General features: G+C 39.8%; 1 protein-coding gene across 1 annotated transcript in view; it reads left to right on the forward strand.

Annotated features, from left to right (window-relative positions):
* The window catches only part of LOC131332145 (uncharacterized), an 88,349-nt gene that overhangs the window by 56,253 nt on the left and 5,939 nt on the right, over window positions 1-26,157 (forward strand). The window lies entirely within an intron of this gene.

Consider the following 26,157-nt stretch of genomic DNA (forward strand, 5'->3'; position numbering starts at 1 on the left):
TTCTCTATCACTACGGTTTGGAAGGAGCCAATATACAGGATTCTTTATCGAATAAAGAATCAGCCATATTTTAAATGGCCCCCAAGTCTAGGCGGAGACAAAGATGCAAAACGTGCGACGAATCAGCACTGCAGTTACCATAAGGATTGGGGCCATATGACCGAGGATTGTGAGGTATACAAAAGGCACCTTGATGATTTGGTCTCTCGGGGCTATCTCAAGGAGTTTATCCAGGAGGACCCAAAAGAGAAAGCTAAGGCCATGGAACTGGGTTACGAGCAACACCCTAAAGGCGTGATCCATATGATACATGGGTTGGCTGCACCTTATACGAGGAGTGAGGTGAGGCTGTTGCAGAGACAGATCAAGCATGATCAGCACGTGATGCGGTTGGGAAACAAGAGAGGGCGAGAGACTGATGTATGCAAAGAGAGCATGGCATTCAGTGATGATGATTTGGGGGAGGTCCAAATACCCCACAATGATGCATTGGTCGTAACCCTGCGAGTTGGGGAATACGACATCGAAAGAATTCTAGTGGACTCGGGCAGTTGTACAGAGGTATTGTGCTATGATGCATTCAAAAAGATGGGGCTGGCCCAATCAGACTTAGAACAGTCTACAACACCTCTAATTGGGTTCGGTGCAGGAGCAGTCTGGCCCCTCGGAAAGGTAACGTTACCTGTTCGGGCCGGATCAGTGGTGTTAAGAACGGACTTTTTGGTGGTCGATGTCCCATCTTCCTATAACGCGATTATAGGGAGGACTTGGTTGCACAAAATGAGAGCAGTCTCCTCGACTTATCACCAGATGGTGAAGTTCCCAGGATCAAATGGGATTGAAGTCCTTAAAGGAAACCAGAAGGTGGCACAGCAATGCTTGATTTCCATCATTAAAACAGCCCCGAAGGTCCACCATGTTCACACATTAGAAGTACCAGACCAACCAACCATCGAGGATGTTGGAAGAAGCCCGGCTGAAAAAGTGCTTGAGGGCCTGGAGAAGATTCAGATCAACGAGACTGATCCTGAAAGATATTTTTTGATTGGGGAATCATTACCAGCAAACGAAAAGGCTGAGTCGATACGATTTCTGAAAGAATATATTGATGTTTTTGCATGGGTACCTGAGGAAATGCCTGAGGTGGATGCAGATGTGATCTGTCACCATTTAAACATTGATCCTCTGCATAAGCCGATCATTCAGAAGAAACGAAGGGCAGCCGTACAGCATGTAAATGCTGTGATCGAAGAGGTCGATCGTTTATTGGAGGCCAAGGCAATACGTGAAGTCTATTACCCAGAATGGTTATCCAACACTGTTGTGGTAAAGAAGAAGAATGGGAAGTGGCGTGTCTGTGTGGACTTCACAGACCTGAACAAAGCATGTCCTAAGGACAGTTTTCCTTTGCCTAGGATTGACCAATTGGTTGATGCAACCTCTGGTTATGAGCGAATGAGTTTTCTCGATGCATATCGAGGATATCATCAGATTGCAATGTTTGAACCTGATCAAGAGAAGACTTCGTTCATCACACCACGAGGGTTATACTGTTACAGTGTTATGCCCTTTGGACTAAGGAATGCTGGGGCTACATACCAGAGACTTGCAACCATTATGTTCAAGAAGCTCATCGGGAAGACTTTGGAAGTTTACATAGATGATATGGTGGTAAAGAGTCGAGAAAAAGGAGGGCATATTTCTGATCTGAAGGAAGTGTTTGAAATCCTGAGGAAGTATAAACTGAAACTCAACGCCTCGAAGTGTGCGTTTGGGGTTGGTTCAGGGAAATTCCTGGGTCATTTGGTAACTTTGAGAGGGATAGAGGCAAATCCCGATCAGATTGATGCCTTACAAAGATTACAGAGTCCCAAAACTACCAAGGAAGTCCAGAGGCTGACTGGAATGGCAGCAGCACTTAACAGATTCATCAGCAGGTCAAGCGACAAATGCAGACCCTTCTTTCAGTTATTGAAAAAAAGGGAGGGATTTGAATGGGGAGCAGAATGTGAACAAGGTTTCCAGGACCTGAAGAAGTACCTGGCCGAGCCCCCACTGTTGTCAACTCCACAGCCTGGTGAGTCTTTAATTCTGTACTTAGCTGTTTCCGAGCATGCAGTAAGTGCAGTCTTGTTGAGGGATTTGGGGATCGAACAAATCCCCATTTATTATGTTAGCAAGACATTGTTGGATGCAGAGACGAGATATCTGCCTTTAGAAAAACTTGTCCTGGCACTTAGGACAGCAACCAGGAAATTGCCACACTATTTCCAAAGCCATAAGGTTGTGGTTTATACTGAGTATCCATTAAAATCACTGCTTCGAAAGGCAGATTTCTCGGGAAGGATCTCGACGTGGTCCGTAGAGTTAAGTCAGTATGATCTCGAGTATCGGCCACGCACAGCAATTAAAGGCCAGGTGTTGGCTGATTTTGTGGCAGAGTTTTCCCCCACTGTTGCTCCCTTGCCTCCTACGAGAAAGGAACAGGCAGCTAAAACATCATCCTTGAAGGATCAATCCGTAGCCGAACAGGATCCCAAAGAATGGAAGTTATTCATTGATGGATCAGCATGTAACACTGGTTCTGGAATTGGAGTTGTCCTCTTTCCTCCTCAAGGAGTTTTGATTGAACTCTCTGTTCGGCTTGGATTCAGTGCATCGAATAATGTGGCTGAATATGAAGCACTCTTGGCCGGATTAAGAAGTGCGAGGACTCTTAAGGCAGAACGGGTCAGGGTGTATTGTGATTCCCAGCTCGTTGTGAATCAACTGTCCGGCGAGTACGAGACTCGGAATGAAAGGATGGCAGCCTACGTGCAGGCAGCAAAAGACTTGCTTGATACCTTCGAGAGGGTATATATTGAGCAAATAAGTTCTGGACAGAATGCTCATGCAGATTCTTTAGCTTGGTTGGCTGCAGCAGTACCAACAGAGTTTAAAAGAAGGGTGGCAGTAGAATACCTCAATAAGCCGAGCATTGGGAGGAGTGTAGACTTGGTCTTGGACGTGAACCAAGGACCAAGTTGGATGGACCCAATAATGGAGTTCTTACGAGACGAGATACTCCCTTCTGATAAAAAGGAGGCCCACAAGATAAGAGTCAAATCTGCTAGGCTTTGGCTGTCCCCAGAGGGTAAGTTGTATAGGAAGTCCTTTACGGGTCCCTATTTGCTATGCGTACATCCTGAGATGGTACAGAAGTTCCTTCATGAAATCCACGAGGGAACATGTGGGAGCCATGCTGGAGGCAGATCTATTGCCCACCGAGCAATTACTCAAGGCTACTGGTGGCCACACATGCAAGAAGATGCAAAGGTGTATGTAAAGATTTGTGAGAAGTGTCAAAAGTTCTCACCAATGATTCGAACACCCGCCGAAGATCTGGTGCCATTAACAAGTCCCTGGCCTTTTGCTCAATGGGGGATGGATATCGTGGGTCCATTGCACAAAGCAACTGGGAATCGAAAATTCCTGCTTGTTGCAACTGACTATTTTACAAAGTGGATTGAGGCAGAACCACTGGCCAAAATCACTGAGCCAATGATAGAAAGGTTCGTGTGGAAAAGCATCATCACTCGTTTTGGGGTTCCTTATTCATTGATTACAGACAATGGATCCCAATTTCAGAAGAAATTCAAGACTTTTTGTGCCCAATATGGAATAAGAAATTTTTATTCCACCCCAGCCTACCCTCAGAGTAATGGGCAAGTAGAGGCATCCAATAAAACTATCCTAGATGGGATAAAGAAGAGGTTGGACAAAGCAAAGGGAAAATGGCCTGATGAGTTACCGTTAGTTTTGTGGGCTCACCGAACAACGCCTAGGAGGTCTACGGGAGAGACCCCCTATTCGTTGGCATTTGGAACAGAGGCTGTCATACCTCTGGAAGTGGGTCTGCCGACCAACAGGACAGCTTTGGTTGAGAGTGGAGGCAATGACAGGGCCCTTGAAATCGAGCTTGATCTTGCCGAGGAGAAGAGAGAAAAGGCCTTGGTACATCTTGCTTCTTACCAAGAGCAGCTGATGAAAAGCTACAACAAACATGTTCATCCTAGAGAATTTGGTGTTGGGGACCTTGTGCTACGAAAAGTGCTCGGCAACACCAAGGTGGCAAACGAAGGCAAGCTGGGGGCCAACTGGGAGGGCCCATATAGAGTAACTGAGATTATAGGCATAGGAGCCTATCGATTGGCAGATTTGGATGGTGATCCAATTCCAAGGCCTTGGAATGTTCATAATTTACGAAAGTTCTTTGTTTAGAAGTATTAAATCCTGTTTTGGATTTACACTACGTGATTGTGTGGGAATTACGAATATAATTCCTTTGTTCTAGTTTTGATTATTTTTAAAGGGTACGAGTAACGCCCTCTTGCGTTTTACAGATTATGAATAAAATCACTTCTTTCAAATAACTGTTGTGGTATTTAAATACGAACTACGAGTTTGGTTCTCCTTATTCGTATTGGGGAGCAGGGTATACCTTTTGAGTATGTGAAACTTAAAAGAAGGGTATACCTTTTGAGTATGTGAAACTTAAAAGTTTTTATACATTTTTAAGTACGTGGCACTTAACGAATACAAGTACGAGACACTTGTATAGAATCCCAAGTATGTGAAACCTGGGTATACATTTGAATGCAAGTATGAACACACTTGTATGTATTTTCTTAAAATACGTGATACTTAGCAAGTATGAAAATACTTGTGTGTTTTTAACAAATACAAGTACGAAATACTTGTATGGACGTTCAAAGTACGAGATACTTATATGGTGTTATAAGTACGTGATACTGAGGAATCCAATACACTAGTAGTTCTAAGTACGTGATACTTAGAAGTTATGGTGTGAGTACGTGAAACTCAACGAATGCAAGTACATGACTCTTGTAAACGTTTATTGGTAAGTACGAGAAACTTAAACAAACATTAAGTACGTGAAACTTAAAATTCAGAACAGGCGTGAAAGATTTGCTAAAAGTACGACATACTTATGCAACCAAATGATACATAAACGGTACGAAATACTTAGATTGAAAATTGCATACGAACAGCTGCATCAAACATGGAAGCCGAGCAAAATATAAAAGTAGTGCCACGAAGGGCCGAATACCTGTATTATCCAGAGCATTACCAAACGAAAGTACTGGTACCACGCAAGGTTTAAAAACTACGGTCACGCAGGACCAGCTCAAACTGTTTTAAAAAAAAAAAAAGTCTTTTTTCAAAAACTTACCAAAGGTTTAGTCCAGGTTTTGGACATCTGAGTTTGCCCTGACAGGTCCTTCAGTCGTGACATCCCCTACAGTCACATTCTCCTCCAAGTTGATAGGTTCAGGATTTGAATCTCGAACAGGAGACTGGACAGTCTGAGATCCAGAGGGAATATCTTCTTCTATTCCAGTAAAATCTTCAATTTGTTGTTCAACATCATCTTCCAGAGGAACTTCTTGCTCTTGGGAAGCTGCAGCACGGCTGCTCGGTAGTTCATTGTCAATCCAGAGAGGAGAGTCCTCAGCAACGCGAACTTTCGTTAAACACGTTTCCCAGCAAGCAATCCAAATCTGATCTTGGATAGAAGGAATCTGTTCAACATAGTTAGCAGTTGTGGTGTCGAAACCCTTCTGGTACCCTTCTTCATATGCAGCTTTCTTGGCATTGTCGATCTCTGATAGAGCCTGGTTGAGACTCTCTTCGGCAACTTCAAGTTTTTCTTTGGTTTGGTTGAAATCCGCCTTGGATTTGTCTCTTTCTCTTTCAAGACGAGCAACTGTCCGAAGGAGTCGAGTGTTGTCATTTAGCAATCTGATTTGTTCGGCCTCAGCTTCTTGGTACTTTTGCCCTATGGTTACCATTTTTTGAATGAACTGGCAAAAACAGCGAGTGGTAAGTGACACGTGTAGCAATATATGATATGTGGTATACGAAATATACATAAAGACTTATATGAAAAGGTTGAGTCACATTACCTTAATTCCATTAACGAGCCCAGTAGACACCAGCCGATCAGGTGACGACAGGGACTCCTATTGCAAATCAACAGGGAGCATTAACCCTTGAGCCAAGGCTAGAGCAGTCTCAGATGAACTAGCACTATCCCCAACATGAACAAGACGGTCTCCTCTAGTAAAAAGAGGAGTCCATGTCTGGGGGAGTACTTGAGCAGTTGGTGACACGGGGAGATGGGTTTCTGTATCAGCCTGTGGAACAGAACCAGTTGGGTCATCAGACCTAGGCCGTTTGTCCCGATGTGCGTTAGCAGCATCAAGGGAACCCTCCTCTCCCCGAGGAGAAGATGACGATCTTGCTGATCCCCCCCTGTTGCGACGTGATTGTGGGGGCGGGGCGCCAGTTGATGCTACCCTGTTGGTAGCACCACGTCCTCGTGCGGACACAGTAAGTAAAGAGCTCAGATTAAGAGGTTGACGGGTCATTGTACCTGGGTTACAAGGGGATCGAGAATAACCAGAAGAAGAAGACTGGCTGGTATCACGATTTGCAATTAACTGCTCGGGTTGTTGTTGATTAGAGACTGATCCACGAGTAGATCTTCTTAGTCTCAAACGAGGAAGTGGCACGCCTTCTGAAATGGGAACTTCACCAGGTTGGCCAGCAACAGTAACCCCAGTTTGAAGACTTGAAATACGTTCTTGAGGAGCAGTTGAGGTGGATGCAGCACTGGTACTGGGATGGGCAAGTCTTCTATCAATGACCCCTCTGTACGAAGGATCGTATCCCAGCAGTATATCGGCGTCTCGACCCCGACCAGCTGTTCGGGTACCAGGTTCGCCTTTATATTTGAGGATTTTGTTGATGTCCTCTGTTCGGACGTAACTAGGCTCTCGTCTTGGTCGTTTGTTAACGTTCTCGGCTGCAAGATTGGAGTTGTAAAACCACAATTAGGCACAATGAAAGCTACGAGAAAGCAGTAAAATGAAGAAATTACAAAAGATGAAAAGCAAGAGCATACGTGGATAACCCCATATGTGGGGGCAATGGAGCCCTAGCACTTGGCCATCTTCCCCTAAAGGCTCGAATGCTCCAGTCACATAGAGGAAGTCGATCTCGTGGTCACGAGCAGAATCAGGCAGATTGAGCACGAAACGCTTTTCTGCCCTCCTAACTTTGAAATAGTAGGTATTATAGTCAGGGTTTAGTACAATACTGTACCACCACTGAATATCCCAAATTCCTAACTGGGTCCCCAAAATCCTATTCAAAGCTATTACACCCATTATCAGCCTAAAGACGTTTGTTGATACTTGCATGGGGGTGAGACGATACCAGTTTAGGATCTAGCGAAGTAATGGGTGGAGGGGAAATCGAACTCCACCTTCGACGATGGCAACAATGGGGATACACATTCGATCCCAGGAACCTCCGTCTCTATCTGCGCCCAGGGGGGCGAGTTCGAGACCAACGTTCTCTGGAACGTTATATTCCCTCCTAAATGCCGCCATGGCAGTAGGGGTTTCACATAATTTCCTAAATTTACTGGGTCTCAAAGGATTCTCACCATCGTCAGCCATGGGTATACTCAGGAAAGAAGAAAGACTGAAAAAGGGTGTAATTGAAACCCTAGAAAAACGACCCACGAATCTGAGAGTGAGATCTCAGAGGGAAGCCTAAGTAGACGAAATGGAGTAAGAACGAGAATCTTACAAGAATAATGTGACGATTCCCTGGAATGCAATTGAATTTGCAGGTGGCGGCAATGGCGGATAGCGGGATGCTTTCGCCTGGTTTCTAGAGAGAGAAGGAGCGCGAGTAAGTTTTTGGTAAAAACCCAAAGAGAGCCCTTTCAGGGGTTTAAGGGTAAGAGACGGAGACGAAACGTCTCCTCTCACGCCGTTACAGGTAAAAGTAACGGAAAGCAGAAACCGTTCTGACGCCGTTTCATAGAACGTCAGTTCGAAGTTAATGTTAGGCATATGAAACATGCCACGTGGAGTCATTACCTCGAGATGGTATAATGACAGAGGCGCCAAAAGGCATCAATGAGATATTGAAATTATAACTGCACGGGATCAAAAGAGTTTGGTCTAGATAGAATTCTGTTTCTAAGCATCATATATTGCCCCCGAACAGTGGTAAATACATGAAGCTGGGGAGCAATTGTAGGGAGGTATTCCCAAGCACATATATTTAGTTGCCGAACACGTGATGTCTGGAAGCACGCGGTAAGTACGATAGGACCTACCGCCGGGCAGTTCGGTAAACAGCGATATGGACCAGTGATATGAGAAGTCAGGGCTATAAATAGACTGTTTGGCAGTTAGAGACATTCTGATTACATTGGACCAAGTTACATGTGAAGTAGTTGGTCCAAGCAGACTGTTCGGTTATGATACAGCCGAACAGATGTAGTAAAAAACCTAGCACGTGATACGAGTGATCACGGGTTGAAAGCAATGCAATTGATATCCGAATAAATGGTACGTGGGACCATAGTTTGAATATAGACAGGACAGTCATCATGCTAAACAAGTGTTCGGCAATATGGACCAGTGACATGAGAAGTCAATGGTCCAGAAAGGTTGTACGGGCTCAAGGACCAGTTACATGTGAAGTAACTGGTCCAAGCCGTCTGCTCGGCCATGAGACGGCCGAACAAAGATGGAGCTCCAATCGAGAGTAGGAGCAAAGGGAATACTCTGGAAGATTCCAGAATAGTCATGTCCCATATAGGGATAAAGATCCCAAGAATATAGGATCTGAGAAAGATACCCAACAAGTATGGGATGTTCGGCTCTTAAAGGAAAAGAATCCTAAAAGGACTCTTTTCCATAAACCGATAAAGGAAACGAGATTCCTTGATAATCTGGGTTTCCTATACGAGTTAGGAATCCTATGGCAATAAGGATGCTTGGACAGCAAGCATCCATAAATCTATAAATATGAGGAAAACCTAGAGGTGAAAGGTACGCAATACGTTGCATTATTATTGCTTTCCTACTGATAATTAGGGTTTAATTGCTAGTACGTGATACTAACAAAGGCATCGGAGGGCCTTTGCCACGAGAGGCAGAGGTGCACTCACCCCCTGTCTATTTTGCAGATTAGGGTTCAGACGACGAGTTAGGGTTCCGGTGAAGAGGCACGAATAAGCCGTTGCGATCCAGTTGATTCGAAGTACCAATTGTTTTCATCCCCCTACAATCATCAAAATAGAGTCGCCACCTAGTTTATAAAAACTAGGAAAAGAGATAGAGATTTTGGGTACGAGAGCCAAAAGTACAATAATGGGAAGGTGTTAGGCACTCCTCTTTGCCCAGTCGTGAAACTGGCCCATAATCCTTCGACATATGATTAGTATTTGCTTTATTTAATTTTAAACACATAATCTGGTTATTTAGCTTTTAACAGTTGATAAGGTGAGCAAAAACAGTAATAAAAACATGCATCAAAACAGAAAACAAACTATACCAGAGAATGGATCCCTCGGCCAGTGAATGGATGTCACGACTGAGGAATCCTTCTGGATCGATGTACCGGCCGAAGGATCGAAGACCCAGCCGATGTTCTTCTTCACACCAGACTTAAACGATTAACAGAAGATCAAAATACTATGATTAAAGTACAAAAACGTAAAAGAGATCAAACCATAGGCCCCTCGGCCTCACCACCTTGATCCCTCAGTTGCTTGATTGCTTTGGATTTGGGATGATTGATTGACTTTACTTCTCGAAACCCTAAGTTTAGGGTTTGTACTTTGGGGTTTAATCGTCGGATTGCAGCTGCCTTCGGAAGTTTAGGGCTTTTGTAGAGGAAGTATGAGAGAGTATATTGGCAGAATTTTGTGGCTAGAGAGGGTGTATTCTGTGTATAATTTCGAAACCCAAAGGCCCCTTTATATAGGCAATTGATGACTCACTTCGGCCAATCAAATGGCGTGAATCAAAAAGGAATTCTAGGGTTCAAAGACCTCTAAATGTAATCTGCTGGGTGGCCCGAACACATCAAAAAAAGTCTGCTAGGGTTTTGTGATCGGATCAAATGATTGACAGAACGTTCCAGAATCTGGAAAATAGACGATCTGGAGGCCGAGCAATAGATCTGGCGGTCGAGGAAATGATGTTGCGGCCAAGGAATGGATCTGGTGGCCGATTAATCAATCTCTCAGAGAGATTTTCAAGCAACAAGCTTCATGGGTGAAGAAATGATATTGAGGCCGTGAGATCAATGTTACGATCGATTGAAAGATTCTCATAGGATTCTGTATTTCTGTCTGAAAGGCTATTTGGCTTTGGATTGGGTCCTCTAAGTGGCTAGAAGTTCTCACCATAAGTCCTAAGGTTCACGAGAAGTCAATCAGCAATCATTGTAACCATATCATTATCGGAATGGTCCCCAAAGTGGGACTTGAAATAATCGTTAGGCCAAATTGGGGTGTTTACAGATTACGAAAGGTGAAGGTGGCTATCGAACGAAGTGACTTCTTATGGTAAGCTTACGGTAGCTTCGAAAGAGAAAGGAAAGACTTTCTTTTTCTTAGAAACAAAGTTTCCACCTATCAACTAAACTTTTTGGATCGAGGGGTGGTCGAGTGGTGGTTTGGTGGCAGCCTTGGGTTGAGTTTCTTGAAGAACTCAAGAACACCAAGAACAAAGAACAAACACAAGGTTTCTAGAGAGAGAAGTTGGAAGATTGAAGGTGTGAGTTGGAAGTTTGGTCAAGGGTTTTATTTATAGGAAAAATGAAGCTCCTCTCTCTCTCTCTCTCTTGATTTGTTTGCTACATGTGTTGTCTAATCTCACATTTTATCATGGCATAGCCTTGCCTTTGGCTTTCTAGGTCAACCTTTGGCATTCATGCAGGGTTTAAGGCTAAAACTTAGGTAATTAAGACCCACTTTGGCAAGTCTTGCACACAAGGTAAGAATCATGGCATTCAAAGGTAGCCTTTAAGTTACTTTCTAGGTTCTTATTACCCTTATTGGTTAGTCTTGCACACAAAGTAAAAAATGATGGCTATGCTACTTATTAACTTTAAACATGAAGGCTAGGAAATCATGGCTAATGTTGCTTGAAGGCTTAGGTTAGCTTAGTTGGTCAAGTAAGATAAAAGTTGGAAGGCTTCTAGGCTATCATCACACAAGGATTTGCAAACACACACACACACACACACACACACACACACCTACCTATCTCTCTCTCGGCATTTCTCTTTCTCTCCCTTTCTCTCTCTCGGCCTCTCTCTCTTTCTCTCCCTCTCTCTCTTGTTTTATGTGTCTATATATATATATATATATATATATATATATATATATATATATATATATATCTGTGTGTGTGTGTGTGTGTGTACATATGTATAAAAGTTAACTTAAAAAGAAGATTTTGAGGGCAATGATGGTTTGGAATAAATATCTCCTTGAAAGTGACCCTTTCAATGGAGAGAAAGAACTATGCACTTTCTACAAAAGTTGACGCAATGGAATTTACGAGAGACTAGTTAGCATACTAGTCCAAATAAGATAAACAACTCGTCGCAACGAGCAATTCTTGCGCACAAGAAAGAAAGAGAGAATCTTTGCAATATTATTAATCAAAAGCTTTAAAAGTTGAATAATTGAATATGTTACAACCCTTTTTATAAGACCCTAACCCTAGAAATCTTACAGTAAAAGAAATAATAAATCATGCCAAAACAAGCGGCATTAAATAAAAGATATTTCCTAATTAATTAAAATAAAATCCTAATTCTTGTAGACCAAGAATCCTAATAAAAGTAGAAATCAAAAGCAAACCGAATACGGAAAGTTAATAATTCTAACCTAAATGAAAATATTCCTAACCAAAATCTTATTTTAAAACAATAAAAATAAAATACAAAAACTCTCCATTTTTGTCCTATATCAGTCTCATTTTCTTCAAAAGAACTCGATCTCGAGTTCTCATTGGGAATCTGCCATCTTCCATGCCAAAGAAACAAATACTTAGAATACTTTAACTCCTTTCTTAACTTGAAATAAAACTTCAAGAAAAAGTGTATTTGCAAAGATTGTTTCTCAGCATGCTTTAACTTTTTGACAAAATTCACTAGATGAATGTTGGAAACCCAATCAAATTAATGCACTCCAAGAAAATCGACAACTAGAACCTTATGCTGAAGTTGCTAGTTCTCTAGACTTTGATTTATTATAGAGTTGATTGGCACTCCTTTGTCAGAAAATCAGATTTCAGCAACAACCATATTTTCTTGTAGTGTTGCAGTCAACTCCATTGTGGGTGATTTATCAAGCCCAAACGCACAAACCTCTAATGCAATATTCTTTTGTTCCTCTGCAACCGCATCAGAAACAATTTCAGTACCCTCTTGCACACAAGCATCGATGTTAATTTCGTCTTGGTCTTCAACTTCAATTTTGACCTCTCTCACGACTTCTACAATAATTTGTTCTACATGATACTGTTTTGGCCTATATTTTTCCTCCAACAATTGCTCATAATTCCTTGGTAAAAATCTCTCCATCATACATTTTTTAATTCTGTACCATGCAGAAATTCGACGCTTGCCCAATCGATCTTGTAGAAATTGCATATCTAGCCACCATCATAGCGCTGGACCCATAAGCTTCACTAACAAATACCTCCACATTTGTTCTGTCGAAATTTTTGCATACTCGAAGGAATCTTCGATGTCTAGAATCCAATCCAAACGATCTTCAAAAAATTCAAGACCACTAAATTTTGGTAAACTATCGTAATACCTGAAATTTGGTTGTCGCTTTGTCAACTAATAATCATCACAATTTTTGAATAGCTCGCCTTCAAATTTATTCCTACTATCATAGTGATAATTAGAATATCCTCTGGAGACGTTTTGGTTAATAGGTTGGTTGTGGGCAAATCCCTCAATGCGGTTCCTATCAACTTTGCCATTTAATAGGTTGACCATGGGCAAATCCCTTGGTGCGAGTCCTGTTAAATCCTTCACCACGACCAACGTCAATGGATGTGTCTTCAACTTTGTTTGGTGCCATCGAACCAAGCAAAGCCTTGCTCTAATACCACTTGACGCAACGGAATTCACGAGAGATTAGTTAGCGTACTAGTCCAAACGAGATAAATAACTCGTCGCAACGAGCAATTCTTGCGCACAAGAAAGAAAGAGAGAATCTCTGCAATATTATTAATCAAAAGCTTTAAAAGTTGAATAATTGAATAGGTTACAACCCTTTTATAAGACCCTAACCCTAGAAATCCTATAGTAAAAGAAATAATAAATCATGCCAAAACAAGCGGCATTAAATAAAAGATATTTCCTAATTAATTAAAATAAAATCCTAATTCTTGTAGACCAAGAATCCTAATAAAGGTAGAAATCAAAATCAAACCGAATACATAAAGTTAATAATTCTAACCTAAATGAAAATATTCCCAACCAAAATCTTATTTTAAAACAATAAAAATAAAATACAAAAACTCTCCATTTTTGTCCTACATCAAAAGTAATTTGTTTGACTAAGAAAGCATAATGATGGGCTTGATTGACATGAGTGGGGAAAATGACAAGTCAATGGAAAGTGAAATGATTAAAGGGTTGGCTTTGGCTTTTGAAAATGACTTGTCAATGCAAAAAGAATGAATAAGACTTCAAAGTAGCCTTTCTAGGAAATTTTAGGATGATATATATGCATGCCAAGGTTACTCGTAGAAAAGAGAAAGGCAGTGATGATGGCTTACATTGAAGAGACCATTCAATGAAAAAAGATATGATTAAAGGTTTCCTAAATGTGTGAAATAGCCTTTTAATGAGTGAGGTCTTTCTAGGAAAAACTAGAGTTGTAAAAAAGTTTGGAAGGTTCAAATTGGTTAGGGAGGTTTAACTAGGCTTAGAATCCAATTAGTTTGGCTAACTAATTGGTCGGAATCAAATTATCCTAGGAAAAAGGTAGGATTCCAAGCCAAGAAAATGAATTTATGAATTAAATCTAGACACAAATCAATATGCAAGGGTATAAATAAGTCCATTTGTCCTTAGGAAATAAGTAGTTAATTTTATATGAAAAAAGCTTAATTTATAAGTCTAGAATTTAATTATGACGGATTATTAGAAATTAAAAAGGAATTTTAAAAGCAATCCAAGTAAATAAAAAAGGATTTTTCAATAATTAACGAAATTTTTATTTACCAAAAATTAAAGTTATTATAATGATGAATTAAGTAAAGACAGATGGAAAGAAAATAAATTTACCGAGCAAAACCAAGAGTTAAATAAAAGAATTTATCAATTATTAATTTTTCTTCTTAAAAAAAGAAAAATTTCCCCCAGAAATTAGGGATGTTACAAACATCTTAATTTTATTCGGAATCATCACGGACCATAGAGATGTCCAATAAGAATCTAATGAAGTCCCTGAACTTGGTTCACCTTGCTCGCGAGAGTGATTAGGAGCAATACTCATATGAGCTAGGTGGTATGCTGATTTAACCGAGAACTTTCCATTACCAGAAAAGTGCCACACATAGTGATCACCAATCCCTTGAGAGCTAACAGGGATTGAAACAATTGATTCACCATCAATCTCCGAGAAGAGTGATTTAATAAGAGAGAGATATTCTAATTATGAGTGTTGGCATCAATGAGATGTGAGACAAGACGAACTTGGTCATGGGGAGAATCTGATGGCGGTGGGGGCTAAAAACCTTGAATGAGAGAGTGCGGGGGAGCCAAGGATTAGTTCAGATATTAATAGAAGAGCCACTTCCCACATTCCACCGCCAACCCTTCTTGAGAATAGCTCTACTTGCAACAATACTCCACCAAGCCGAAGAAGACGAACTAGGGCAGCAAGCCTCCGAAAAGATTTATTATGAAAATACTTGCCTTTATAAATACACTGGAACAAAGAATTGGGATCCTAAAGAAATCTCCATCCCTGTTTCGCAAGAAACGCAAGATTGAAGGCATGTAAGTCACAAAAGCCAAGACCTCCTTCAGCCTTACGATCACAAAGTTTACTCCAACTCACCCAATTAATCTTGCTCTCTCCCTCCTTAGAACCCCACTAGAATTTTTGCACAACTCTGCAAATGTCTTTGCAAACACGTTTCGGAAGAAGAAAGCATGCATAACATAGTTAGACATGGTGAGTGCAACAGACCTCAATAATACTACTTTCCCTGCTAGATTCAAGACCAAATCCCTCCAGCTCTGCAAACTTTTTGTAACCCGGTCGTACACATATTTAAACACTTCAGTTTTGGATCTGCCAATTATAGAAGGCATCCCCAAATAATTTCCACCTCGATTCTCACAACGAATATGCAAAAAGCCAGCAATATCTTCCTTAACATCATTCAGAGTGTTTGGACTGAAGAATAAGGAAGATTTATCTCGATTCACCATTTGCCCAGAGGCATCCTCATATTTTCATAGAATTTCTTCAATTGCATGGCAGCCCTTGTAACGCCCCGAATTTTGGGTACGTTAAATAAACATTTTATTGATAAAACCAAATGGAGTCTGGCTCGTTATTACAACAAAACTCCCACAAGAGTTCAATATTTACACAAATGAAGGGGGTTCTAGGGCTCCTAACTACAGCTCCACCTGCTCCTCCATCCTAGCCAGCTCTTCAGCTCCAAAAGCCTCCAAGGTGTACTGTTCATCTTGATAATCTACAAGGTCTGACACATTATACCAGCGTCGCCACCGATATAATATGTCAGGGTCACCAAAAAGGCAACACCGTGAGCTACAAAAGCTCAGCAGAAAAATCTCATACCCGCTAACCCATATCTTACAAGCAACAGGCTATATAGTCATCGATTTCCATAAGATACATGTATACACAGCTAACAACGACACATCCATATTCGTTAATCAACTATCGTTGGTGTCCAAATTTTTTTGAGTTTCTCCTACGCGACTCATCGTAGACCGTGTCAACATTTTCACCTACCAATCCATCTTTTCAAAATCATTTGTTTAACACACCTAACCTCGGTTCCGCCGTTCCAGGTTCCCGAGTATCCTCACAATGGTTCCGCCGTCCCGGGTTCCCATTGGCACACAAAACTTGCATTGGCTCCTCTCTGCGGATAACCAAGCCATATTACCAATGAGGCTACCACGTCCGGCCGCATTGGCAATCTTCACAATGGGCTACCAAGTCCGGCCACATTGTGGTTTTCACAATCCACGCAATGGGCTACCAAGTCTGGCCACATTACGAGTTTTCATACACACAACGGGCTACCAAGTCCGGCCACGTTGCGATTTTCACAATCCACACGATGGGCTACCACGTCCGGCCACATCGCGGGTTTCCATACACACAATGGGCTACCAAGTCCGGCCACATTGCGGTTTCAAAACACATCTCATCATTATCCACACCCTAGGTGTCATGTTTCTACTTTCTCGATTCTCGTGTCTCGTTACATGCAAAGACTCCGCGGTAGGACAAAAGTAAGCAGGAATCATTCAAACAAGATCATCCAATTCTATATAATTTATCACGCTCAATCACCACTTATAGCATAACGCCACATGTACGGACGCTCTTGGAGTGTATCACTTATGCTTATTCAAAGCACAACGCCACATGTAAGGACGCCTTTGGAGTGAAATCACTTATGCTTAATTACACCACAAGTAATACAAGCAATTCATATATGCATTAATCATTTTTAAAGATCAAAATACAAATACTTCTAAACAAACGATAAGTTCTATCTTTCGAATCTACTTAAACTTAGGGAAGTGAGTAAAGGTATTCTACCGTTCTTCTTATCAATTCAAAATAACAACGTTATACTTGAGTAAGTAAGTAAATAGGAAGTAAGTAAGGATTTCCTTACCGTTCTTCTAGGCGGTAGTAACGGCTACGGAAAGTACGTCGGTGGTTGGGCGAAGTAACTTTCTACGGTATGCCTTCGGGAGCTTTCGAAAGAGAATGGTTTCTCTCGAAACTTCTTCTTGACTAACACTACTCTACTTTATGGATCGAATGGTGGTCGGGTGGCGGTTTAGTGGCGGTCTTGGATGAGTTTCTTGAAGAACATAACAAGAACTCAAGAACACCAAGAACAAGCAAGAACAAAGGAAGAACACAAGTTTTTCTAGAGAGAGAAGAAGGTGTGAGTTGAATGGCAAGAATGAGGTGTTATTTATAGCAAAAGTCTTGGTTATTACCCAAGGGATAAAATTTTTCCTAGCAATTATTATCCAATGGGTAAAGATTTTCCTAGAAAAATAATAGGCTAAAAGGTACAAGGTACTAGATTTCCAAATCAAATATCTCATTAAAGAATTCTAATTAAGCACATGTTTTGATTAAACTAATAGATATTGTACTCTAGGAAGATCAACTCCTCAATAAATTAATCCAATTGGGTACAAAATCCCAATATAAAATAATATTACGGTACCTAGGAAATCTTAGGTCTTTATAACCAAGGTACTTTATACAAATATAATATTGGTACATCATCCCAAAAAAAAGACTAATTTCATAAACCCATGGACTTAGTTGAAAGATGGGCCTATTACTCAATGGATAATAAATTCCCTAACGGTTAATAACCAAGGGATAATAAAGGACGAATACTTTAAATAATAAAATATATGTACTTTATCACATGGGGTTTAAGAAAAGACTAGTTTATTCAATCCTTTGTACTAGATGAAAGACTAACTCTTTTACCCATTGGGTAATAAATCCTTTAACTTTTATTGTCCAATGGACAATAGTTACTAGGGAACTTTTATAATGAAATAATGAAAAAGTACTTTAAAGTAATTATAAAAATCTATAAATCGTACTTTGTTTAAATCTTTCATTGAATCTTTTTTAATATAAAAAATTGGGTTTCTATTATCCAATGGATAATAGTTCCCCTAACTTTTATTGTCCAATGGACAAAAGTTAAAAGGAAACTTTTATATTAAAATAATTAAAGTTGTCCTTTAAAGCATGTGACAAAAGCCCTATATTTAAATATAGGTGTGGTACCAAATACCCCAATTAAATAAAAAGGCTAGGATTCTCCCCATTAGATTATAATAGAGTACAAGTACTAGTTTAATCAATAAAGTACTTTAGAAATCTAGGGTTTAGATATACCCCAATATTTTAATGCATAAAATCACATGGAAAATCCATACTTGATTATTTAAATAAAACTTTGTATCTTGTTGGAAGATTTGAGCTATTACCCAATGGGTAAATAATTTCCTAGCGGTTAATGACCAATGGGTAAACGAAGTACAAGTACTTTTATACTTAAAATAAAATTTTGAAAAGACTATATGTACTTTTAGTCAAATATTATAATGAAAAGCTTATTGTTCAATGGACAAAAATTATCCTAATCATTATGGACCAATGAGTAAAGGCAAAAGGTTCAAAAGGTTCATCTAGTAACTAGGTAAGTTGGTTACTCGGTTCCTCCAAGTAGTTGGTTAGAAACTAACTAAATTGGTCAAGTAGGATTTCTAGTCGAGAGTTAACAAATGACCAAAATCTAACTACGACGAAAATTAACAAGAAATCATATAGCCACTCAAGAGAAAATAAGTAATTCATATAAATTTCAAATATTTAACGAAATTTTTACTGACCAAAAATCAGGGCTGTTACAGCCCTGAAGCTGTGGCTTCCCAAAAAAGAATTGAGTCGTCGGCGAAGAAAAGATGAGAGATGGATGGGCAATGTCTACCCACTTTAATACCAGCCAAAGCACCTCCCCTTACTGCTTCCTGTATGAGGTAATGAAATCCTTCCGCATAGAGAATAAAGAAATAGGGGGACAACGGACACCCTTGTCGAATGCCTCTTGATGGAGACAAGAAGTCACCCTTTTCACCATTAATAACTGTGGCAAAGGACACCGTAGTAACACAGGCCATAACCTAATGAATCCACTGTTCATCGAATCCAAACTTGTGAAGAACCGCCTCCAAATATGCTCACTCAATACGGTCAAATGCCTTGGCCATATCCAATTTCAAAGCAACCCAACTTGTCTTTCCATAACGTCAATTTTTCAGAGAGTGCATGTCACGACCCCAACTCTAGGAACTTTGTCGAGTTATCGTGACCGACCGATGAGTCTAAACGCTCATCCAGGCCTCTTCTTCATAAATAAGTTTGGAGACGATGGCTTGTGAAAGACATAATTATTTTATTTCAAAAAACTTAAAAATGTAATTAAGTTTTATTACAAAACCCAAGTATTCTAAAAAGAGAACATTTTTTATAATATCTACACAAAAGTACAACAAGCATGTCCTAGGGCAGCAACAACTCTATCTTTATTCTTCATTATCTGTGAAAAATATTAATTTTCATAAGCCGAATGCTCGTGTGAGATACAAATACTAAAGTTGCATGTTTTTACCATGGAAACAATTTAAAACATAATTGCTAGCATAATCTGAAATAATAATCTTATGATGTTTATCCAACAGCTTAATCTTTCTGTAGGGGAGCGATCCCTCTTGCTGTGTGAAATGATCAAGTCACCGGCTACTAGGGCCCTCTTCTTTTCGTCCGTATAACTCCCTTCTGTATTATGGTATCTTTTTAAGCGTCCCCCAAACTCGGGACAACTGTTTGGATGCATCAATAGGTCATCTACTTTGTCTGACCACTTTCATTTTCTAAGCTTAAACTTTACGGCGTCATTACCTTTATCTGACGAGCTTCTAATCTTTAACATGAAAAATTTATCATATCTTTTTCCATGGCATATCTTAAATAAAATTGTAATCTTTTCTCAATATAAAATCATGCTACTTTTATAAAGAAAAATCATGTAACTAAAGTTTAAGTATCTCACCTTGGAACTTTGTGAGTGTAGTGAAGACTTAACTTGTACCCTTGCTAAACTTCGGATGACGTAGTGATATCTTGATGCTAGAAAAGTGATACACGGTTTGATTATTTCCTTCCTTTTCTTTTGGTGGTATTAACAGTACTGGACTTCTAATTACCTAATACTAACAGTAGCATTGTCCTTTCCTTGTGTCGTACGTGATACTATCAACACAGCATGTTCTTTTCTTTTCCCATACAAGTGGTTTTGGTTGCAGATTCCATTTTCGGCCAAGTACTAAAAATAGGAGACTCCTATTTATAGAGTTTCCTATTTTTCCTAAGCTTGACACCTAATCCACCAAGTGTCACTACAAGTGTGAGGTGTCATTCTCTCAAGTAAGTGTAAGTCAAGTTATGAGAATGATTTGGCTAAGCTATAGGCTAATGTGGCAGATTCTAGTTTTTTCCTATTTTTTCCTTTTAATTCCTAGAGAATAGTAGAAGCTACGTACTTAGAGGAAAAACATTTGTATTTCACCCCCCTTTTTTTTTTGTTGCTCGTTTATTGCAAGAAAACTACTTTCAATTTTCGTTTCGAAAATAAAACTAAATAATTTAATATGCCGGTCCCAACGTTATCTTTATATTAAACTGAACTACATACACATTTTGGGTCGGGGCGTTACAGTGCATCAATCATGAGCGATGAGAATATGAATGGGCATAGGCATAGCACTTTCCTTGATCCGCCACATCCAAAAAACTTCTTTAGAATTCTTTGAACTCAAGCTTAATTCTAGGGAAAATGACGGCCAAAGACGTGTTTTGATAATTATACCTGCCAAGTACATTTTCAGCATTAACAAATGTTCTTAGCTTGTCCTTGGCGGGTATTAATTATCAAAATACATCATGGGCCGTCATTTTCCCTTAATTCTACACAATCCCATTTTACAATTGTAACATGCAATTTGCCTATTGCGGGATTATCGAGATCCCTCCTTAATGATGTGAGATTGAAACCTGTCGAATAAAATATCCGTTTAAAAATTAAAATTGATTGGTCAGCTTAACTAAAAAGATTGAGGGTATCCAATCAACTTGAGTTGTTACAGTAAGCATTCAATTCAACATGTCTTGTTACCGTGTGTAAACAGCTCGAATCATATAGAATTATCTGGATGCTCCCTTAATAGGCAAACTGCATGCTTCAATTCCATTTTGGGACAGTAGAGAAGCTTCGTTCAATTCTTTTTCATTGGTTAAAACCTTAAGTCAATGTTCCACCCAAAAGCAACAAGGGAACTGTTAACATAATATTGAGGAATATTATGTTACCATGTTTTGTAGGTTTTATTATTCAAGTTTCCTAGTTGGGCTGATTTCTTTATAACGCATGTTTCCTATTTGATTTAGATTTCTTAGTGACCGAGAACATTGTAACCTATATAAAGGCATGCTAGGGTTTGTTTGATACGCAAGCAATAATACATCGATCTTTCGCCTTTCTTAATATGGTATCAGAGCTATAAGATTTAGGCCCTGTGGAATTTTCTCTCTCAGCGGGTGGGCTAAACTTCGTTGCGGTCTGTCAGGCACTTGTATGTAGTAACATGTAATTGGTTCACTCACTGGCTGCTCTTTTCAAACTCAAGTTGGTAGACCTACTAAAGTTGAGGCAGTGTTGGTTCCTGGTTCCTAACTTCTCCTAGCTCTTGGTTGTTTCTTCTCGCTATTCTTCCAGTTTCTCTTAGCTTGGCGTGGCTAAACTGGTTTCTCTTTGCTTGGATGTTCCTGGTTTCTGTTGCTTTTTTTCAAACTCAAGTTAATAGACCCACTTGAGTTTGAGAGGGGATGTTAACATAATATTGAGAAATATTATGTTACCGCATTTTGTAGGTTCTATTATTCATGTTTCCTAGTTGGGCTGAAGAAATATGAGAGAATAAATATTTTATTGAATTCAATTAATAACATGTACATATGGTCTTGTATTTATACAAGAGTGGAATGCTAAACTATAGAAACAAAATCAAATCCTATACTTTGGAAAGATAATCAAATTCTTGATCCTAATCAATTATAATCAACTATAATCAATCACAATATTTTCATTATTCAAACATCCCCCCTCAAACTTAAATAAGGTCTAGCAACTTGAGTTTGAAAAAAAAATAGAGAAACCTAGAACAACCAAGCCAAGCCAAGAGAAACTAGGAGAGAGAAACGGTTAGGAGAGCCAAAAGGCGGGAGCTAGGATCCAGAAGAATAGCCAGGAAGAAAACCAGAGAAGCCAAGAACAACCAAGCCAAGCCAAGCCAATCCAAGCCAAGCCAAGAGAAGCCAAGAGAGAGAAATGGTCAGGATAGCCAAAAGCCGGGAGCCTAGAGAACAACCTGGAAGAAAACCAAGAGAAACCAAGAAAAGCCAGAAAAAAAAAACGAAGAAGCGTGAAGGAGATTGACAAAGTAACTAAGTGCCCGGTGGACGGCAACGAGACTTAGGCCGCCCGCCATGAGCGAATATCCATAGGGTTTAGATCTTATAGCTTTGATACCATGTTAAATATAAGAGAAGAAATATTTTATTGAATTCGATTAATAACATATACATAGGGTATTGTATTTATATGAGAGTGGAATGCTAAACTATAGAAACAAAATCAAATCCTATACTATGGAAAGGTAATCAAATCATTGATCCTAATCAATTCTAATCAACTATAATCAATCACAATATTTTTATTATTCTAACAGGAGAACAGGAACAATACCTCTTAACAAAGGGGCAAAAGGGGTGATTGATGAGTGATTGCGAGGAGAGTGCGCTAAGATCGTGTTGTGGTCCAAATGTCGATAGCACCGTAAGCCTTATCTCTGACTACTAACCAAACAATTGCGTTACCACTCTTGAGAAGATTGTAAAAGTGATTTGAGGTTGTTTTACTTGTGAAGGACTTAAAATCGAGCGTTTAATAGTACGAAAATAATCCAAATGCTGCTTGTATTGACGAAATAAAGTAACAATGGTGCAAGGAATGAAAAACAAGCTAACTAAAAACTTGCTAATGTCGAAATCAGAAGCTTGAACAAAAGAAACAAACTAAGTTGCAGGAACTTGAACGCTGATAAAAGCTAAGAAGCTGAAAGTATTGGAATTTGAATGTTGAGGCATGGAGCCTTTTGCCTACCTCGTCCCATTTATTGATAAAAACTTGAACTATGTACTACTGATGATGATGGTGGCATTTCCCTTGATTGTTGCCACAGAATCACTCTGAATCCGTCAAAAGCTGACATAACTCCTATTTTCTAGGGCCTATTTCCACTTCCATGTATTCTCGAATTGCTTTAGCTATAACTACTGCTCACACAAACTCCAAACAACAATAACCTTCTTTTTGCTGTTGAAATATCCTATAATAGAAGAAGAATGTTCTTTCCTAAATACCTTCTGAGAAGATGTTATTTGTCCTTAGAATTGGAAGTGCTTGGGCCCTAAAAGTGTGACACGTGTCTCATGTCTCCAACTCACTTCCTTTTATCTATAGGAACTCAAATTGGTTGTGGATGTTAATAGCAAACCGAACTCCCCTTGATGAGTATATTTTTGAACACATATCTCCGAGTTGTAGGGGCATGACGCATGTCAAGAATCATCGCTCGGACCAACAGATCTGCTTGGCTAAGGATGAACTGCTCGACACATGATCTCATCTGGTTGGCCTGGTCCCACGATTGTGTAATGGGTTCATTCCTAGTTAGTGGCATCGTGGGAGGAAGTTCTAACTCCCAACGATCTCCTACTATTAGATTATCTCCAGCCCGTGAGAGCACAATTCTCACCCACTTCAAGGAAATCGCTCCAATCACCCATGATCTGGGTCCACGATTGAGAGGGTGGCATGTTCATCCACGTGGAGCTTATAAATACGAGCACAATGGACATGCATAGGTACGCAATTTGTTCCATCTCAATTTAGGGTTTTTAGCCATTATCACCACTTTTAACTTGATTGTCGGAGGGTCTACGACTGGGAACATCCCCAGTCATTGGGCTTGTTTGCAAGATGATGAGCACCCAATATTGTAGATATTTGGTGCGACTAGTCCTGGTTTATACCGCTTTAACTTATGATTATTTGTCTTTTATAGTGATTTTGCACGTAAGGTATTTCGTTAAGCTTTTCAGGTAATTCGCAATAGAAGCGCGTGTTTTAATGATGAGGACAACCCTTGAGGGTATCTGAGTGGCCGAGGCCATATGGAACGTAGCTGCCGATTTTTGGTAATGAAGAACTGGAGGGCCGAAGAGTGCCAAGAGCCGTCGAGTGTCAAGACGCGGCACGAAGGACTGGATCTGCCCAGAAAGCTGCTCGGTATCAATACAAAATTAGTTGTATCGATACCATAATGAAATAGAAAGCAAGGATTTTTGCCAGGCTTCAGCGTATCGATACGGAAATGGTGCGTATCGATACCAGATCGTTACGGGGAACTTTGGAATGCAGCCAAAACTGCTCGGTATCGATACAGAAGTTCTTGTATCGATATGGGAGGTCGACCGATAGCTTTTTGATAGTTTTAAACTTTCCATTAGTGGAAACTTTCCATTAGTAGGTACCTTTTTGGATATTTTGCGCGGAGAGAGAAGGTCTCTTATATAAATACCTCTCTCTCTCTCTCTCTCTCTCTCTCTCTCTCTCTCTCTCTCTTTCGTAAAAGTAGTAAGTAGTTAGTTTAGGTTAGTCTTTTGCTTTAAGTTCCATTGTTGTCTTCTTCAAGCTTTGTTCCAAGTTAATTCTCTTTAGAACTCAAGTAAGTTTAGTTCGTATGTTAATTTCCCGTTTGTTATTGTTGTAGCTACGGACTAGATTTTCCTTAATATCAAGTTTATTTTCATTTTCATCGGTTAAATATGTTTGTCATTTCGAGCTTTATGCTTAATCTTTCTAGTATGGTTGAGTAGTTTATTGGCTAAGTCTTGGGTTAATCTTTCCCAAAGACTTAGGTTGTTGTTGGTTCTCGAACCCTGGGCCTTAAAAGCATGATTTTCAGAATTGGATTAGCTTAGCCATTTTTGGTCTAAACTAGGGGTGTTAACTCCTTGGCATGCCGTTTAGTCAAGCGGTCTTGGCACGCAGTATGCCTAAAGCACGTGGCCTCCTACATGTTCGATTAATTAGTTAAACAAGTTAGTGCACCTTTGATAAATCACATCTTTCGATAAACGTAGTCTTTAAAGCTAAATCTTCCAAGCGTGAGCACGCGATCGTGACTCTCATTTGAGTTATAATCGAGAACCGATAATGGCCTTTGTCAAGGGATGGATGATCCTTAGGCTTGCCTCTTTAAGTTAATTAAACTCATTTCTAGTCTTTTTCCTTAGTATTTCCACTTTCAAAGCAAAACCAAAGGTGACCGTCTTAGACGCTGAAATCCACCATATTAAACCTACAATCCGATTAAGCTATTTTCGATTCTCTATGGGTACGATCTCGGACTTTCCGGTTATTATGCTATCGACGATCTAGCCCTACGCTTGGGGTTTGCAACCTTATTGGAAGGACAAGGTTATTGGCTAAGCACAAGAACCCTTTGAAGAAGGAGCTCGGAGTGTCTGTTCATTTTCTGGCACCAACACCCTAATGGATGCCTCATGGCCCTTTGAATCGGTCAAAAACTTAAGTGCACCCTACTTTTTTTGGGTATATTCCCTGAATTTTCCATCCCATTAACCATCTTCAACGGAAACTTTATCCATTGAGTGTCATGTGGCATTCATGACCTGATCCTAGTGTATTTTACTTTTATAATGCTTAAAATTCAAGAAATGTGAGGAATATTCCCTGGATATGCCCTGAGGATCTACTCGTGAATGCAACTAGTCCGTGAAAGATCTCAATAGCCCTGAAATGTAGGAGTTTGTTGCTGAATGATAGGGTAAAATAGATCTAGTGCATCCTTGTCATATTGTAATTAAATTTCTCAACTATGAATCTTTTCCTAGACTTGATTGACTTTTACTTTCTCGTGGACCAACAATGCACGGACACTTGATTTTAAACCTTAGGTGACCATGAGCTCAGACCCGCTTGCAAGGTGACACTAAATCATGATCTTTAAAAAAAAAAAAATGTAAAAATGGGTTTAAACGGCCACATAATTCATGTGTGCATGCGAGGGCATAAAAACATCTTTCAGAAATACAAACTACTAATTTTTGTGAGTGAAAGAATAGAAAACACGAGTTTAGAAGGGAGATCGAGAATGGAAACGAGAGGCCTTACCGAAGAATTATGTGAGTTAAGCAATACTCCAAGAAGAGAGAAACGGAGCCGTGAATCCACGCAATCTCAGCCGTTCAAAAGTATTTTGGACGATCAGATT

The sequence above is a fragment of the Rhododendron vialii genome, chromosome 1a (genome assembly GCF_030253575.1).
Source record: "Rhododendron vialii isolate Sample 1 chromosome 1a, ASM3025357v1".
Lineage (NCBI taxonomy): Eukaryota > Viridiplantae > Streptophyta > Magnoliopsida > Ericales > Ericaceae > Rhododendron > Rhododendron vialii.